Source organism: Pipistrellus hanaki (genome assembly GCF_964339955.1).
Source record: "Pipistrellus hanaki genome assembly, chromosome: 15".
In the NCBI taxonomy this organism is placed as follows: domain Eukaryota; kingdom Metazoa; phylum Chordata; class Mammalia; order Chiroptera; family Vespertilionidae; genus Pipistrellus; species Pipistrellus hanaki.
Window position 1 is genome coordinate 42,562,916 of NC_140517.1, and position 17,821 is coordinate 42,580,736.

Here is a 17,821-nt window from a genome sequence, read left to right on the forward strand (position 1 = left end):
CTCACCCTAGCCGGTTTGACTCAGTAGATAGAGCATCAGCCTGCGGACTGAAGGGGCCCGGGTTTGATTCCGGTCAAGAGCACATGCCCAGGTTGGAGGCTCGGTCCCCAGTTGGGGGTGTGCAGAAGGCAGCCGATCAATGGTTTTCTGTCATCCTTGAAGTTTTTCTCTCTCTCTTTTCTCCCTTCCTCTATGAAATAAACTATATGTATATACTTTAAAAAAAAAAAAAAAGTAAGAAATAGCCTGGTTAATGTTTGTCAGCTGGGAAGTGGGGTGACTCAGGTGGAGGGACTGTTGAACAGAAAGAGGAAAGTGAGGCACAGGAAGAGGAGGTGACTTGCTGGAAGTCACTCAGCCGGAAAGGTGCGGGGCCAGGAATCAGCCCAGAGAGGGCAGGAGCCGCCCCGCGCCACACAGCAGGTTGCAGGCTGAGGCCGGTGGCAGCCCCTCCTCCCCCGCTGAAGCCGCAGAGCTGATGGTGCTGGGGGCCGGGAGTCTAGGCCGGCTGGGAGCTGGTCCGGCCCCAGAGCAGCCTCTGCCCCGCTCTGCCCCAGCCCTCCCCCTCACCCCAGAGGCCTTTTCTCAAGTAACCCTCCTGCAGGGGGAGGCGGGGGAGGGCCGGGCTGACCTTGAGGCCAGAAGCACAATGGCCCAGTCACGGTCTGGAGCCCCGCCAGGAGAGGAAGGAAACCTGCCCTGTTTTTCTCCCCTGGGCTGGAATGCTGGTTCAGGGGAGAGGAGGGGGGGGGGGAGGAGGAGGGAGAAAGTGAACAGAATGAACAGGAAGGAGGAGGTGAGGAGAGAGGAGGAGGGATGAGAAGGAGCAGGAGGAGAAGAGATCAGGAAGGGAACCCTGCAGGGAGTCTGGACAGCTCCTGCCTGTCCTGCCTCACAGTGAGGATTCCAAAGAGGGCATCGCAGACACACACACACACACACACACTCACACACACACTCACACACTCACACACACACTCACACACACACACTCACACACACTCACACAGACATACACACACTCACACACACACACACTCACACACACTCACACACACACTCACACACACTCACACACACTCACACTCACACACACTCACACACACTCACACACACTCACACACACATACACACACACTCACACACACACACTCACACACACACACACTCACACACACACTCACACACACTCACACACACACACATATACACACACACTCACACACACACACACTCACACACACTCACACACACACACACACTCACACACACATACACTCACACACACTCACACACACACACTCACACACTCACACTCACATACACACACACACTCACACACACACACAAACACTCACACTCACACACACACACACTCACACACACACACTCACACACACTCTCACACTCACACACACTCTCACACACACACACTCTCACAACACACTCACACACACACACTCACACACACACACACACACTCACACACACACACTCTCACACACACACACACACACACACACACACACACACACGGGACTGCACAGACCAGGGCAGCCATGGGCCTCGCCTGTGACTGTGCTGCTGATCGCAGGAGCCTCCTGTGCTCCCACAGTGACTCTCAGAAGCAGGTGTCAGCCTGACCCCTCCTGAGAGAAGGAAATCCAGCCCCACCGCACCCCACCCCACCCCCACCCCCACCCCTACTCCACCCCCACCCCACCCCCACCCCCACCCCACACACACACACACACACACCCTCACCCCCACCCCCACCCTTACCCCCACCCCCAACCTCACCCCCATCCCCACCCCCACCCCTACTCCACCCCCACCCCACCCCCACCCCCACCCCACACACACACACACACACACCCTCACCCCCACCCCCACCCTCACCCCCACCCCCACCCCCACCCCCACCCTCACCCACACCCCTACTCCACCCCCACCCCACCCCCACCCCCACCCCACACACACACACACACACACCCTCACCCCCACCCCCACCCTCACCCCCACCCCCACCCTCACCCACACCCCTACTCCACCCCCACCCCACCCACACCCTCACCCCCACCCCTACTCCACCCCCACCCCACCCACACCCCACCCACACCCCCACCCCTACTCCACCCCCACCCCACCCACACCCCACCCACACCCCAACCCCAACCCCACCCCCACCCACACCCCAACCCCACCCCCACCCCCACCCCACCCCGAGGGAAGGCCCCATTTCTGGGATCAGCTCCCCTTCGGATCACGGCCCACCCCCTTCTCCTCTTTCTCCCGGCCTCCTGGCTGTTGGCCCAGGGCCTTGGCACCCGCCTCCCCTCTGCCAGGAAGGATCGCGCCATCCAGGTTCCTGTTCGGATCTCTGGCCGCGCTCTTCCTGGCACGGATGGCACCGCCCACAGCATGGCAGTGTCCTCTCTTCACGCCTTCATCCCCGGCCCTCTCCGCCCGGCCGCCGGAGCTCCGTGCGGCCGGAATCGGTTCTCCTCTGCTCCCTCCCGAGGGCTCCAGCCCCGGGGCCGTGGCTGGGACGCAGGGCAGGCTTGGTCTAGAGCAGAAGGAGCGGCGATGAGAGGGAGACTTGCCCCACCAGCTGACACAGCACATCGAAGAGCCGCTGGATTGTCCGTAGACCCCTGCACAGCCCATTACCCCCTCACACAGCAGCTTTGTTATCTCGCGGCTTCTGCCCGTCGAGAATCCAGGAGTGGCCCGACTCGGGTCTGCTCAGGGGCTAGAGCGTCAGCCTGCAGACGGAAGGGTCCCAAGTTCGATTCCGGCCGAGGGCACAGGCCCGGGCTGCGGGCTCCATCCCCAGTGGGGGTCGTGCAGGAGGCAGCCGATTCTCTCTCGTCATTGATGTTTCTATCTCTCTCCCTCTCCCTTCCGCTCTGAAATGAATTAAAAAAATTTTTTTTTAAAAAAGAAAAGGAATCCAGGAGTGGCTTGGGGGGGTGGGGGCCTGGCCCAGGGGGCCTCGCGAGGGCGCAGGGAGGATGGCCGCCGGGCCGGAGGGACCTCTCGGTGGAGCACCCTCAGGACCGGGCCGCGGAGGCCCCCGGAGTGAGGGGTGAGGGGTCCGATGGACGGCGAGGAGGAAGCCGCGGGCCTTGTACGCCGCGTCTGAGAAGTCACAGACCGTGTGTGTCACCAGGAGCGTGTGGCCACGTCCAGCCACGCGGGGGGCGGGCGCCCGGCCACCTCTGCAGGGGGGATTGTGGGCGACGCTGAGGCCCCATTGAAAACCGCCAGGGCCGTCCTGACGGAGCAAAGGGCCCACAGGAACCAGGGGATGCTGGAGAGCGGCTCGGTCCGCTCCGGCTGCCGTGACGAAGCAGCACAGACAGAGGGAGTTAAACAACAAGAGATTTATTTCTCAGGGTCTAGAGGCTGGGAGTGCCAGCAGAGTATGTTTCCTTCTTTTTTCGGTATTTTTTAAAAATATATTTTATTGATTTTTCACAGAGAGGAAGGGAGAGGGATAGAGAGTTAGAAACATCGATGAGAGAGAAACATCGACCAGCTGCCTCCTGCACACCCCCCACTGGGGATGTGCCCACAACCAAGGTACATGCCCTTGACCGGAATCGAACCCGGGACCTTTCAGTCCGCAGGCCGACGCTCTATCCACTGAGCCAAACCTGTCTCTGCTGGTGTCTCTTCTTTTTAAAAAATATATATTTGTATTGATCTCAGAGAGGAAGGGAGAGAGGGGGAGAGAGAGCAAAACATCCAGGATGAGCGAGAATCGTGGATCAGCTGCCTCCTGCACGCCCCTAGCTGGGGACCGAGCCCACATCCTAAGCATGAGTCCTTGGCTGAAATCGAACCCGGGACCCTTCAGTCTAGGCCGACGCTCTATCCACTGAGCTACACCGGCTGGTGTCTTCTTATGGGGACACTAATCCTGTCAGACCTGGCCTTCACCCTCTGGACCTCCCTGAACCTTAATGACCTCCCTATACACCCCATCTCCAGGCGCACATTGGGGGTTAGGCCTCAGCATATGAATTTGGGGGCTACATAAGAGGCAACACAAGAGCAGACTCAGTGCCTGCACCCCCGGCTCCAAGAACAGGGCCAGGCAAACAATCGGCGCTCAATAAACACTTGATAAGTAAATGGATGAATGGATGGATAGATGGATGGATGGATGGATGGATGGATGAGTGAGTGAGTGAGAAATATCTGTCAATGTGTACCCTAAGCCTGTACTGTCCAGGGCCATGGGTGCACACACTGACCCACATTGCCGGGTCCCCGGCTCACAAGCCCACGGCCCAGAGCGGAGGACAGCTGCTGAGAGCCCAGCAGACAGCGTCTGCCGAGCGTCGCGATGCGCTGACGGGAAAGCGTGGGCTCTGGGGTAAACGCGGAGCACGAAGCACAGTGGAGGCTCCGAAGACCTGCCAGACGGCGAAACGTAAGGTCTGCATTAGCTCCCGGCGGCCGCTGTCACAGAGGCCACACACACACTGACTTAACAGAGCAGAAAGGTGATTCTCTGGAAGTCCTGGGAGTCCGGGGTCCGCATGAGGCTCGCGGGGCGCCGATGGAGGTGTGAGCAGCCCGGTTGCTTCTGGAAGCTGCAGGGGGGGCTCTGTCCCTGCCTCCCCCGTCTCCCGGTGGCCGCCCGCATTCCTTGGCTTGTGGCTGCATCACTGCAATCTCCGCTTCCACCTCACACCACCTTCCCTTCCGGTGTCCCACCTCCCTCTGCTTCCTTCTCACAAGGACACCTGGGGTGGCGGGTTCAGGACCCAGCCAGGCAATGCAGGGTCCTTTCCCCATCTCAGGACCCCGACCTTCATCGATGAGAGAGACACAGCGATCAGCTGCCTCCTGCACGCTCCCCTGTGAGGTCCCTCTGCCATACGTGGAGCACTCGCAGGGTCTGGGGAGTCAGACTTGGATGGGGCTGGGGGCGGAGGGGGAGGGGGGAATTTATTCAGCTAACCACCAGGGGAGACCCGAAAGATAAGAGCAGAGGATCTGGGCGGAAAGAAAGTTGGCAGGGAAAACATGTCAAACACAGGGCACAGAACGTGCAAAGTCCAGGAGGCAGGTTCAAGGCCAGGGTGGCTGGCCTGGAGGGAGCGAGGGGAGAGTGGAGGAAGTGAGGGCCACGGAGGACAGGGATCCTGCAGGCCTGTGGGCCACGATGAAGACTTTATTTATTATTATTATTATTGATTTTTTTCACAGAGAGGAAGGGAGAGGGAGAGAGAGTTAGAAACATCGATGAGAGAGAAACATCGATCAGCTGCCTCCTGCACATCTCCCACCGGGGATGTGCCCGCAACCAAGGTACATGCCCCCGACCGGAATCGAACCTGGGACCCTTGAGTCCGCAGGCCGACGCTCTGCCCACTGAGCCACACCGGTTTCGGCCATGATGGAGACTTCTGCTCTCCCCTCAGTGAGGGGGGAGCCTGAGCCGCGTGTGCGGAGGCCAGGGGCTCTGCCTCAGGCCCCAGCAGGATCCCTCTGACCCCGGCAGGGGTCTTCAAACTTTTTAAAGTGGGGGCCAGATCACGGTCCCTCAGAGAGCTGGAGGGCCGGACTATATGAACTACTAATTCCTACTGTAACACCTCGGCTGCGCTCACTGCCCAAAAAACCTGGCGGGCCGGATCAGACTCCCCTGGGGGCTGCATGTGGCCCGCGGGCCGTAGTTTGAAGACCCCTTGGAAGCGACCGCCGGGAGCAGCCGGGAGGGGGTGCAGCCACAGGGGGACAGGCGGCGATGGCCCTGGGCCGGGGCTGTGGCCGTGGAGGGGGGGATAGGTTTTGAAGGCAGAGCCGACAGCGCTGAGAGCGGAGAGGAGTCCGGGGTCTCCGGCTTCGGGCAGAGCGGGCCCAGGGCAGAGCAGCCTCCACGGGGCCGCAGGACGGCGGCAGGCTCCGGGTGGGAGTTGGCAGCGAGTTGTGGACTGTGGTTTTCACCCACCTCCAGGGGCCCCTCGTCCTCTCCCCAACTTCCCCTCCCGCCGGGCGGGCCGGCCTCGTCTGCTTCCCGCTGGCTGTTATCCGTTTTATGGCGGGAGAGCTGGAGGGCTGGTTTTCCCCTCGCCCGGCCCTGCCCCTCCCGCCCTGGGAAGCCCCCGGCCTCCCAGACCGTCCCGGCAGGACGGGCCCGCCGCCCCTCTGTCCAGCCAGATGGGCCCGAAAGGGGAAGCGGGTTCCCCAAAGTCACCCGCATGCGGTCAGCTGAGCACCTCAGGGTCTCATCCCCTCTCCCCTCCCCTCCCCCAGGCCTGGGAAGCTGCAGAGGAACCACGTTTCACACGAGAAAAGCAGAAAAGCGGGGCTGCAGGAGCAGCCCCCACTCGCCCCCAGGACGCTCCTCCAGGTCCTGACCGAAGGGCGTCTCTGCTGTAAGCTCTGCTGTAAGCAGTGATGACCCCTGCTTACAGCAGAGCTTACAGCAGAGACGCCCTTCGGTCAGGACCTGGAGGTGTCCGCCCCCCCCCCGGGCCCGTGTCACAGACGGTGACAGCCCAGCACTGGTCAGGGCAGAGCGGGAGCCCAGGAGGCGGAGTAGGGGGACACCTGGCCCAGCCGGGGGCCAGGGAGGGCCCCCTGGAGAGAGGGGACTCCCTGAGAGGATGAGTGAGCGTTCACAGGTGCAAAGGCTTCTGGGAGAGGAAACTGTGTGCAAAGGCCCAGGGTTAAGGGGGAACTTGGGGGCTTCTAACTCTGACCCTGTCTCTCCCCTGATCCATCCCTCCGGTGGCTGCCCTTGCAAACGCTTTAGCCTGACATTCATTCATTCATTCACACTCATTCATTCATTCATTCATTCAAACAACCCGTGGAGTGTGTCAGGGTCAGGCCCTATAGCGATAGAGCAGGGACTACAACGGCCCGCAGGACTGTGACCTTGACACCTTGACCTAGGCAGGCAGGTCGGGCCTGCAGGAGGACTGAGAGCGAGGCCGGGAAGAGCAGGGGAAGGTGCTCCAGGCAGAGGCACAGCCTGTGCAAAGGCCTCAGGTACGCCGAGAAGCACTTCCTCCGGGAGTCGCTCCCTGCTCAGTGGAGGCCCGGGGCGGCCGGGAGAGGCGGAGAGGCCGGTTTGCAGCCTGTGTGTGCGCTCCTCTCCCTCCCAGGCCCTGGGAGCGCGGGAAAGCCAGGAGTGGAGGAGAGAGGCTGGGGTGGGTTTGTAGTCAACACACCCCGAGGGGAAACGGTGAACAACACAGACTGATAAACAAGAACAGACCCAGAGATAGGAGCCGTGGGTCAGACGGTTGGACCTCAGAGGGAGGGTGGGGATAAAAGGGAGAGATCAACGTATGAGCCTAACCAGTGGTCGAGGATAATAGCGGGGTGGGGGCAGGAGTGGGGGAGGTGGGGGGTTGGAATGGGGGGTTGAGGACAAATATGCCATACCTTAATCAATAAAAAAACTAATTAAAAAAAAGAAAGAGAGAAACACACCCCACCCCCACCGCCGCTGCCACAGGGAGGCTGCCTGGAGCGAAGCCACAGAATCACAGCTGGGTTTGGGGGGATGGAAGGGGAGACTTGCAGCCAGGCCTTCTGGGGGCTCCGCTCTCCTCCCGCGCTGGATGGGAGGCCTGGCCCACAGCGACCGCTAGGTGGCGCCGGTGCACCGCCAGCCGGGCTGCAGCGCGGGAAAGCGGGGGCCCAGGAGCCAAGCCCCCGTGCCGGCTGCCTCTCTGCCCCGGGTCCTGGCCCCTCCGCGGCTGGGGCTCCAAGCAAACAGCGGCTCCAACTCCGGCTCAGGGAAGAGCTGGCTGGGCTGCGGCAGACACGTTCTTCACCTCCGGTCCCCGCGGGAGCTCAGACTGGAGCCTCTTGCCTGGATGATGCTCAGGCTGGAAAGCCAAACTGGAGACTTGCTCTCCGCCCATGGAGCTGGCACTTCCATTCCTCTCCGACCCCCTTGGGAAGGCCTGTCTCTCCCATTGGACGTGGGGAGGGCTCCCAGCGGTCCCTCCCCATCAGGCTGGGACCCTGTCCCCCATCAGCCTGGACCTCCCTGTCCCCCATCAGCCTGGACCTCCCTGTCCCCCATCAGCCTGGACCTCCCTGTCCCCCATCAGCCTGGACTCCCTGTCCCCCATCAGCCTGGGACCCCCTGTCCCCCATCAGCCTGGACCTCCCTGTCCCCCATCAGCCTGGACTCCCTGTCCCCCATCAGCCTGGACCTCCCTGTCCCCCATCAGCCTGGACCTCCCTGTCCCCCATCAGCCTGGACCTCCCTGTCCCCCATCAGCCTGGGGCTCCCTGTCTCCCCGTCAGTTTGGGGCCCCCTGTCTCCCTGCCAGACGCGGAGAGAACCCTGCACCCTGGCAAAGCTCTGCAGGTCCTTCTCTGCGCACAGAAGGAGACTCCGGTTTAGGGGAGGGACACTGAGACCCGGAGGAGGAAGGCGGCCTGGCCTGGCGAACTGAGATGTTCCCTCCCGGCCCTGTCCCCTCGGCACCTGCCCCCCCGCCCCCGCCCCCGGTAACTCCCCTGGCACGGGGAGAAGGGGAATTCTGGCGGCCTCTGCGTGCCTGCTGCCGGCGCCCGGCGGGGCTAAAGTCCTGCGCTGGGCTTGGGGCGCAGGGTGGGGAGGAGCGAGGTGTGGCTGCCTCACCCGCCCGGGGACTCCCAGGAGGTCAGGCCCTCTGGCTGGGGGTGAGGGACGGGCAGGGCCCACATCCCTTCCTGGCAGTGGAAGGCCGGGAATGGGTTCGAGTCTCTCAGCTTCGGTTCCTGACGGTGGCCTGGGGCCTGGGACCCCGCCGCCCCTCCCAGCCTCGGGCCGCCCAGCTGCGGAGCGGGGTGCCCCTCTGTGCGGCTGTGAGCACTCGCCGGGTTCGTGCAGGAGAGTCAGCAGGGTCCCCACCATCTCTCCCCCGGGGCTGCCTCCTGGACCTCTGAAACTGGCCGGCTTCCCTTGCTGGGCAGCTGGCCTCCCTACAGGGTCAGAGGGGTCTTTTTACCACTCAACCTGCCCGGCCAGCGTGGCGCAGTGGCTGAGCGTCAGCCTACGAACCAGGAGGTCACGGTTCAATTCCCGGTCAGGGCACATGCCCAGGTTGTGGGCTGGATCCCCAGTGTGGGGCGTGCAGGAGGCTGCCGATCCATGGTGCTCTCTCTCACTGATGGTTTCCCTCTCTCGCTCCCTTTCCTTTCCTCTCTGAAATCAATAAAAATATATTAAACAAAGAACAAAATCTTGCCCTGGCCGGTTTGGCTCAGTGGATAGAGCGTCCGCCTGCGGACTGAAAGGTCCCTGGTTTGATTCTGGTCAAGGGCATGTACCTTGGTTGCGAGCACATCCCCAGTGGGGGGTGTGCAAGAGGCAGCTGGTCGATGTTTCTGACTCTCTATCCCTTTCCCTTCCTCTCTGTAAAAAATCAATAAAATATATTAAAAAAAAAAAAAAAAAAACTCAACCCTGACACCTGCTCAGAACCTGCCATGGCCCCCGGTGCCCCCCAGTGCCCCCTGCAGGCCCTCAGAAGAAAGCCCTCAGGCTGCGTCACGGCCACAGGCCTGGGGCTCTGTGCGGCCCGGCCACTGCTCGTCTCCGCCATCCTTTCTGTTTCACCAGCACAGTGTTTCCCAAACTTCTCACATATGTGTACCCCTTCTATAATTTCCGTAACGCTGAGTGCCTCTCGTCCTCATGAGAACGGAGAATTAGGCGCAGCTAAGCAGGGTGCAGTGCACATCCCCACCAAACTCCGGTGCAACGCGTACCCCCACCAAACTCTTCCCCTACCCCTGGGGGTGCGCGGACCGCACTTTGGGAAACACTGCTCTCGCAGGTCCCTGTGCTCTCCTCCTGCAGACACGTCCCCGCCTGCTGCTTCAGGCCCAGCGTCGTCTGCCCTGGTCCCCACACACCAGGCTGGTCCTCGCCTTCCTCCTCTCCCAGTCCCCCAGCCGCTCTGCTCAGCCCCTCCCGCAGGCGGAGGTCAGGCCTAGCGGGGCGTCCACCTTCAAAGCACCCTCTGGCTTCAGCCGCTCCTCAGCTCCCCGCCATCGCATCACCTGCAGCCTCCACCCGCGGCCCGCAAACTGCGGCTCGAGAGCCACATGCGGCTCTCTGGCCCCTTGAGTGTGGCTCCTCCACAAAATACCACGGCCTTCGCGAGTCTGTTTTGAAGAAGTGGCGTGAGAAAAAGTTTAAGTTTAAAAAATGTGGCTCTCCAGAGAAATTTCAGCCGTCGTCCTGTTGCTATTTGGCTCTGCTGACGAATGAGTTTGCCGACCACTGGGTTAGACCATGTGGTCCCCTCCTCCACTGGGCTCCCGGCCTCCAGCCCTGCCCCTACATGCAGTCAGGGGACCTGCTGAGACAAGGCCCTTACCCGGAATCGAACCTGGGTCCCTTCAGTCCCCAAGCCGACGCTCTATGCATTGAGCCAAACCGGTTTCGGCATGGGCTGGATTTTTTTTTTAATATATTTTTACTTATTTCAGAGAGGAAGAGAGAGAAAGAAACATCAATGATAATGATGAGAGAGCATCCTTGATTGGCCGCCTTCTGCACGCCCCACGTTGGAGACCGAGCCCACAGACCGGGGCAGGTGCCCTGACCTGGAATTGAACCCTGGCCTCCTGGTTCATAGGTTGCTGCTCAGTCACTCTATTTTTTTTTTTTATATATATATATTTTATTGATTTTGTACAGAGAGGAAGGGAGAGAGATAGAGAGCCAGAAACATCGATGAGAGAGAATCATCCATCAGTTGCCTCTTGCACACCCCCTACTGGGGATGTGCCCGCAACCAAGGTACATGCCCTTGACCGGAATCGAACCTGGGACCCTTCAGTCCCCAAGCCGACGCTCTATCCACTGAGCAAACCGGTCCCGGCTGCTCAGTCACTCTTATCAATGGGACCCACCGGCTGGGCTGGATTTTTTTTTTTTTTTTTTTAAGGTTTTGAACCACTTGGCATGCTCCTCCCCTCCCTGGCTGGCTTACTCTCCCCTGCAAACACCCCCCCGTCCCTGTTCCCCCCTGGCTGACAGCCTGTGTCCAGAGCTGCACTCTGACCTCCCAGGGCAGGCCTGCGTGCTCCCCGTCGGAGCGGGGCTGGAACCCCTGCTGGCAGAGGGGACGGATCGCAGGCGTTTGTTCTGAAGAGGTCAGAGCTCCACCAGCTTCCAGACCCAAAAAGCTCGGAATGGCAGTGCAGGGGTCCGCCTGCCACGGCCTCTGCCCGGCCCCTCCCGCCTGCCCCCAACCCCAGGTCCGCTCTCCTGTTTTATTCTGGAAGTGGCCTTCGCCGGAACAAGAAAGTATGCACATACGTCTCTCCCGCCCCCTCTTTCTGTCAGTGACACCCCTCTGATCCCGTCCTGTGCTCCCCCAGCCACGCTGGGAGGCCACACTGCGTCAGCCAGGAAGTCCCTCCGAACTCTTTTTTTAAATCCTCACCTGAGGGTGTGTGGGGGGGGGTCGGGGGGGGTTTCCCCCTTTTTTTAAAAAAAAAAAATTGTTTTTATCGATCTCAGAGAAAAGAAGGGAGAGAAAGAGATAGAAACATCGCTGGAGATCGAGCCCACAGCCTAGGGGTGAGCACCGACTGGGAGTCAGCCAACCAGCGAAGCCACCGGCCAGGACCCCGTTCTTTTCTTTCTTTCTTTTTAATATATTTTATTTGTGTGGGTTTTTTTTGTGTGTGTTTTTTTGTTTGTTTTTTACAGAGAGGAAGGGAGAGGGATAGAGAGTTAAAAACATTGATGAGGAGAAACATCGACCAGCTGCCTCCTGCACACTCCCCACTGGGGATGTGCCTGCAGCCAAGGTACAGGCCCTTGACCGGAATCGAACCTGGGACCCTTCAGTCCAAAGGCCTGTGCTCTATCCACTGAGCCAAACCGGTTAGGGATCTTTCCTTCTTTCTTTTTTCCCTCCCTCCCTCCCTCCCTCCCTCCCTCTCTCCCTCCCTCCCTTCCTTCCTTCCTTCCTTCCTTTCTTCCAAAGCAGCTGCTTGCATAGTGACTAAGGTGGAGAGAGCTTTTTTTTTTCTTCCCCAGAAGCGGTGTGGCTCCGTGGCCAGGAGCTCAGACCTGTCGGATTGACCGTATCAGCTTTGCAGCCGCAGGCCGCCGGCGGGAATGCAAACCAGAGCCGCCCCTCGGCAAACATCGGCCCGTTTCCCCGGAACTTAAACACACGCTCCTCCCGCGGCCCGGCCACGTCGGGCCTCTGGCCTCACAAAACCACGTCCGAGCTCAGCAACTGCAAACAGCCCACCTGTGTCCACCTGGCGGGCGGATGGGCGAGCCGCGTCCCCGGTACCGTGGGGCCGGTGCAGCCACGAGGAGCCCCGAGCTGAGCTCACACGATGCCTGGCTGGGCCTCAGGCGCCTGCCGCTGAGTGCGAGCCGGGAATCCAAAGACCGCGTTCCTCCGCCGCTGAGACGTTGGGAGCGGCCGCTGCGGGCAGAGCACAGACGGGCGGTGGGGGCGGGGAGGGTCTTGGGGGCGATGAAAACCATGTTCATTTGGAAGCTGGGGGTGGCACACAACCGCACGCGTGTCTCAGCCATGGCGCAGCACGGGAAAGAGTGAGTCCTCCTGGCTGCGAGGGTGTTTTGTTGTTTTGTTTTGATTTTTTTTTAATATATATGTATTGGTTTTTTACAGAGAGAAAGAGAGATGGACAGAGAGTTAGAAACATCGATCAGCTGCCTCCTGCACGCCCCCCGCTGGGCATGTGCCCGCAACCAAGGTACATGCCCCTGACAGGAATCGAACCTGGGACCTTTCAGTTCGCAGGCCGACGCTCTATCCACTGAGCCAAACCGGTTTCGGCTTGAATGATTTTTTAATACATACTGTATCATCCCATTTCTATGACGCTATGGGAGGAAATATTATAGAGATTTAAAAAAAAAAAAGGTCAGCCCTGTCCAGGTTGGTTGGAACCTCGTCCTAACATGCCAGGGTTGCAGGTTCGACCCCTGGTCTGGGTCCATGCAGGGGTCAACCAATGAATGCATGCATCCGTGCAGGAGCGTGTCAATGTTTCTCTCTGTCCCCCTCTCTCTGTCTGTCTCTCAAATTAATACAAAATTTTTAAATATATTTTATTGATTTTTTACAGAGAGGAAGGGAGAGGGATAGAGAGTTAGAAACATCAATGAGAGAGAAACATGGATCAGCTGCCTCCTGCCCACCTCCTACTGGGGATGTGCCTGCAACCAGGTTACATGCCCTTGACCAGAACTGAACCTGGGACCTTTCAGTCCGCAGGTCGACGCTCTATCCACTGAGCCAAACTGGGTAGGGCAAATTAATACAATTAAAAAAAAATTTTTTTTTTTATTGGTTTCAGAGATGAAGGGACAGGGAGAGAAACATCAATAATGAGAGAGTATCATTGATCAGCTGCCTCCTGCACACCCCCCACTGGGAATCGAGTCGCAACCCGGGCATGTGCCCTGATCCTGGTTCGTAGGCTGATGCTCAACCACTGAGCCACACCAGCCGGGAAATCGATACATTTTTAAAAAAATAAAACACACACACACAGATCAGTGGCTGCAAGGAACTGGGCTTCAGGAGTTTGACTGCAAAGGGCACAGGGTGGTGTGGGAGGTGGCCATGCTCTCTCTCTTGGTTGTGATAAGATTATATGACTGCGCTTTTATCAGCGCTCATCCAAAGTGCACCCTTAACATGGGTGTGTTTTATTGACTGCTCACTTTACCTCCGTAGGGCTGATTTTTAAAAGTTTATTTCCCCTTGCCGAGACCGGTTTGGCTCAGTGGATAGAGCATCGGCCTGCGGACGGAAGGGTCCCGGGTTCAATTCCTGTCAAGGGCATGTACCTTGGTTGCGGGCACATCCCCAGTGGGGGGGTGTGCAAGAGGCAGCTGATCGATGATTCTCTCTCATCGATGTTTCTAACTCTCTATCCCTCTTCCTTCCTCTCTCTAAAAAATCAATAAAATATATAAAATTTTATTTCCCCCTTGCCCTTCTCTGGCTGTGTGACCTCAGGCCAAGACCCTAACCTCTCTGTGCCTGGAACGAGGAGGGGGGAGAGGGGGAGGAGGGAACGCACAGCCACCGTGGTTGCTGGGGTCTCGGTCCCACAGTGGGTCCCACAGAAACGTTCATGGGCCAGACAGAGGCGCTCGGTGAGCCTGCGGGGCGGGGCTGGGGACAGAGCCCCGGTTGCCGACAATGGTGCTGTGTCCCAGGAGGGCAGGCTCTGGGCTGGGCCTGCCAGGCCTCCCTGAGTCCCTTGGCACCACCTGGCACTCCTCTGCTGACCTAGAAAAGCAGAGCCATCCCCAGGCCCCAGAGCGATGGCGGCAGCTTACAATCCAGAGCATTGTAAGCAAGCCTTTTCCCAACGTCAGTGATGGGCCTGACAGCCCCGGTCCCCGAGGTCTCCGCTGTTCGGGGCAGTCTCTGGTGATACGCGGTGATTGCCGCCCACGGCCTGCCCTCACGGGGTCACACACAGGGGAGCCTGGGCCCTCCGAGAGCGACATCACAGGATGGCTGGGACACCCAGAGGGCACACCTGACCCTGCCGACCATGAGAAATCAGGGAGGGCTTCCTGGAGGAGAGGCTGTCGGAGCTGAGACCTGATATGCTTATTGAACGCCTACTGTATGCCCTGATCTGGATCTCAGAGAAAGAGGCTTGTTTTTGAGGCTGAAGTTAATGGGGGGGCGGGGGGAGGGGAGGGGAGAGGCACCTCTAAAAGCAGGGCTGTGGGTGGGGGCCGAGCAGGGGGAGATAAGGCAGGAGGAGGTGGTGCCTGGTGCAGGGCCCCCCGTGGCAGGGGCCTGGACTGTCTCACGCCACTTTCCCCAGCTCCCTTAGGACCCACCCTCATGGAGGGAGGACCAGACAGAGGAGGCCAGCGGAGTGAGGACGGGAAGGCAGCAGACCCTCCCGCCCCAGGGCGGCTTCCTTGTTTCTGCAGCTTTAAGTGTAGACAGAGCCTCAGGTTTGCTGAGGTCGCCTTTTTATTATTCCTTCTTTTCTTTTAAATATATTTTATTGATTTTTTTTACAGAGAGGAAGAGAGAGGGACAGAGAGTTAGAAACATCGATGAGAGAGAATCATTGATCGGCTGCCTCCTGCACACCCCCTACTGGGGATGTGCCCGCAACCAAGGTACATGCCCTTGACCGGAATCGAACCTGGGACCTTTCAGTCCGCAGACCGATGCTCTATCCACTGAGTCAAACCAGTTTTGGCGTGACCCTAGAATAGTTTGTCCTAAAGATGTTGTTACACTTGGATTCAAGTGGACAGTGGACCCAGGAGCAAATGCTCAGCCTCATTCTCGAGCCAGGAATGGCCAATTAGAACCGCCACGGGCTTCACGAGATCCAGGCCAGGATGGTCCCTATTTTTAAAAAATCTGGCCGGTGTGGCTCAGTGGCTGAGCACTCAGAGGTCACCGGTTCGATTCCCGGTCAGCGCACGTGCCCAGGCTTCAGGCTCAGTCCCCAGGAGGGTCATGTGGGAGGCAGCCGATGGACATTTCTCTCTCTCACATTGTCCCTTCTTCTCTTTAAATCAATAAAAAACATTTTATTTTTTTTTTTTTTATTTTTTTTTTATTTTTTTTTTTTATTTTTTTTTTTTTTAATAAGTTTTTATTTTTCATATTATTACAAATGTTCCTTCCCCCCCCCCCACCATTGCTCTCCTCCACCAGGTTCCCACCCCACCCTCTGCCCTTTCCCCTCTCCCCATTGTCCTCATCCATAGGTGCACAGTTTATGTTCAGTCTCTTCCCACGCCCCCCTCTCCCCTTTTCCCCAAGAATCGTCAGTTCACTCCCCTTCCATACCTCTGATTCTATTATATTCAACAGTTAATATTGTTCATCAGATTTTTTTTAATTTCCTTGGTTTTTAGATTCACTTGTTGATAATTACGTATTTGTTGTTCATAATTTTTATCTTTGTTTACTTTCTCTTCTGAAAGAACCCCCTTCAGCAATTCATATAATTCTGGTTTGGTGGTGATGAACTCCTTTAGCTTTTTTTTATTAGTGAAGCTCTTTATCTGGCCTTCGATTCTGAATGATAGCTTTGCTGGGTAGCTTATTTTTGGCTGTAGGTTCTTGCTATTCATCACCTTGAATATTTCTTGCCATTCCCTTCTGGCCTGCATGGTTTCTGTTGAGAAGTCAGCTGACAATCGTATAGGTGCTCCTTTATAAGTTACTACCTTCTTTGCTCTTGCTTCTTTTAATATTCTCTCTTTATCTTTTGCTCTTGGAATTTTAATAATGATGTGTCTCGGTGTGGTCCTCTTTGGATTCCTTTTGTTTGGAGTTCTGTGCGCTTCCTGGACTTGTAAGTCAAATTCTTTCACCAGGTGGGGGAAGTTTTCTGTCACTATTTCTTTCAGTATGTTTTCGATATCTTGCTCTCTCTCATCTTCTGGAACCCCCATAATTCTGATGTTGGTTCGCTTGAAGTTGTCCCAGAGGTTTCTTACATTATCTTCAATTTTCTGGATTCTCTTGCCTTCTAGCTTCTGTGGAGGAGTGTCTTCTGGCTCTTTATGTTCCAAATCTTTGACTTGATTCTTGCGATCTTCCCTTCTGATTTTAGGACTCTGTAGAATATTTTTTATTTCAGACAATGTATTCTTTATTTCTTGTTGATCCCTTATCATTTCTTGTTGACTCCTTATTAATTCTAGTTGATCTCTTTTCATATCCTCATAGGCCTTATCCATCTTTTCTAGGAAATTCTTGAAAAACCTTATAAGCGTAGATTTGAACTCTATATCCAGACGCTTTTTGTCCTCCATTTCTTTCGTTTGTGATCTATTTTGTTGTCGCATTTCGCAGTTACAGATGGGACGGGGTTTCAGGGTGGAGCTGCAGCTTTGGCTTCTGTCAGCCCCGCCCTATGCGGGTCCTTCAGTGCTCGCTGCCAGCGCCTCTGAGAGAAAGGTGCCCTCGATTTTCGCCTGCTGCCAAACAGTCTATGCTCTCCCCCAATGAGCCCGGTATTGGGGTTCAGTTCAGTTGGAAGTGGAGTTGGAGGTGGCGTTCAGAGCAGTCTGGAGCCCCAGTCTCCTTCCCGTCAGGGCAATCCCGCGGCACAGCCGACCGTCCTTTCTCTGGGGGCAGTGTGCGCGCCTCCGGGACCTCCTTTCTCCGCTACCCCGGGGTTCCGACTTACAGCCCAGCTCCCTATGGCTGAGCTGAGTCCCCGGGGTCTGGCCCAGAACTGGGGTTCAGAGCAGTTGGGGGCCCAGCACAGTCGGAGTTTTATCTCCTTTCCGCTAGGGAACGCCCGCCAGGCACTCGGCCTCCCTCCTCTCTGGCTCTGTACTCTCCGCGCGCGCCGCGTGTCTCCGTACCTTGGGCTTTCCAGCTCCTCCGTGCCTCCTTCTGGTTTTCTCCTTGCTTCTTGTTGTAGGATTTTCAGTCAGTCGACTTTCCTGTAGTTCTGGGTAATGTCATTTTATATTTTAGTTGTATTTTATTAAAATTGTTGTGTGCGGCTGCGCTTAGTTGCCTACCCGAGCAGCCATCTTGGATTCTCCCAAAAACATTTTATTATGTATTTACTGATTTAGAGAGAGGAAGGGAGAGTCTGGCCAGGTCTAGTGCTGGCAAAAATGTGAAGCGCATAGAACTCACCGCAAAGCTTGGCGATGGGAGTGAAAGTCGGTGGGACCGCAGGGGAACGGGCCCCGCCCTCCACGGTGGGACACGCACACCCTGCGCCCAGGGGCTCACGGGCACCCGCGGGCGCCCCAGCACCCATCAAGGCAGACCGAAACGGAAAACCGCCCACACGCCTATCGGCGGAGCGGCTTCCT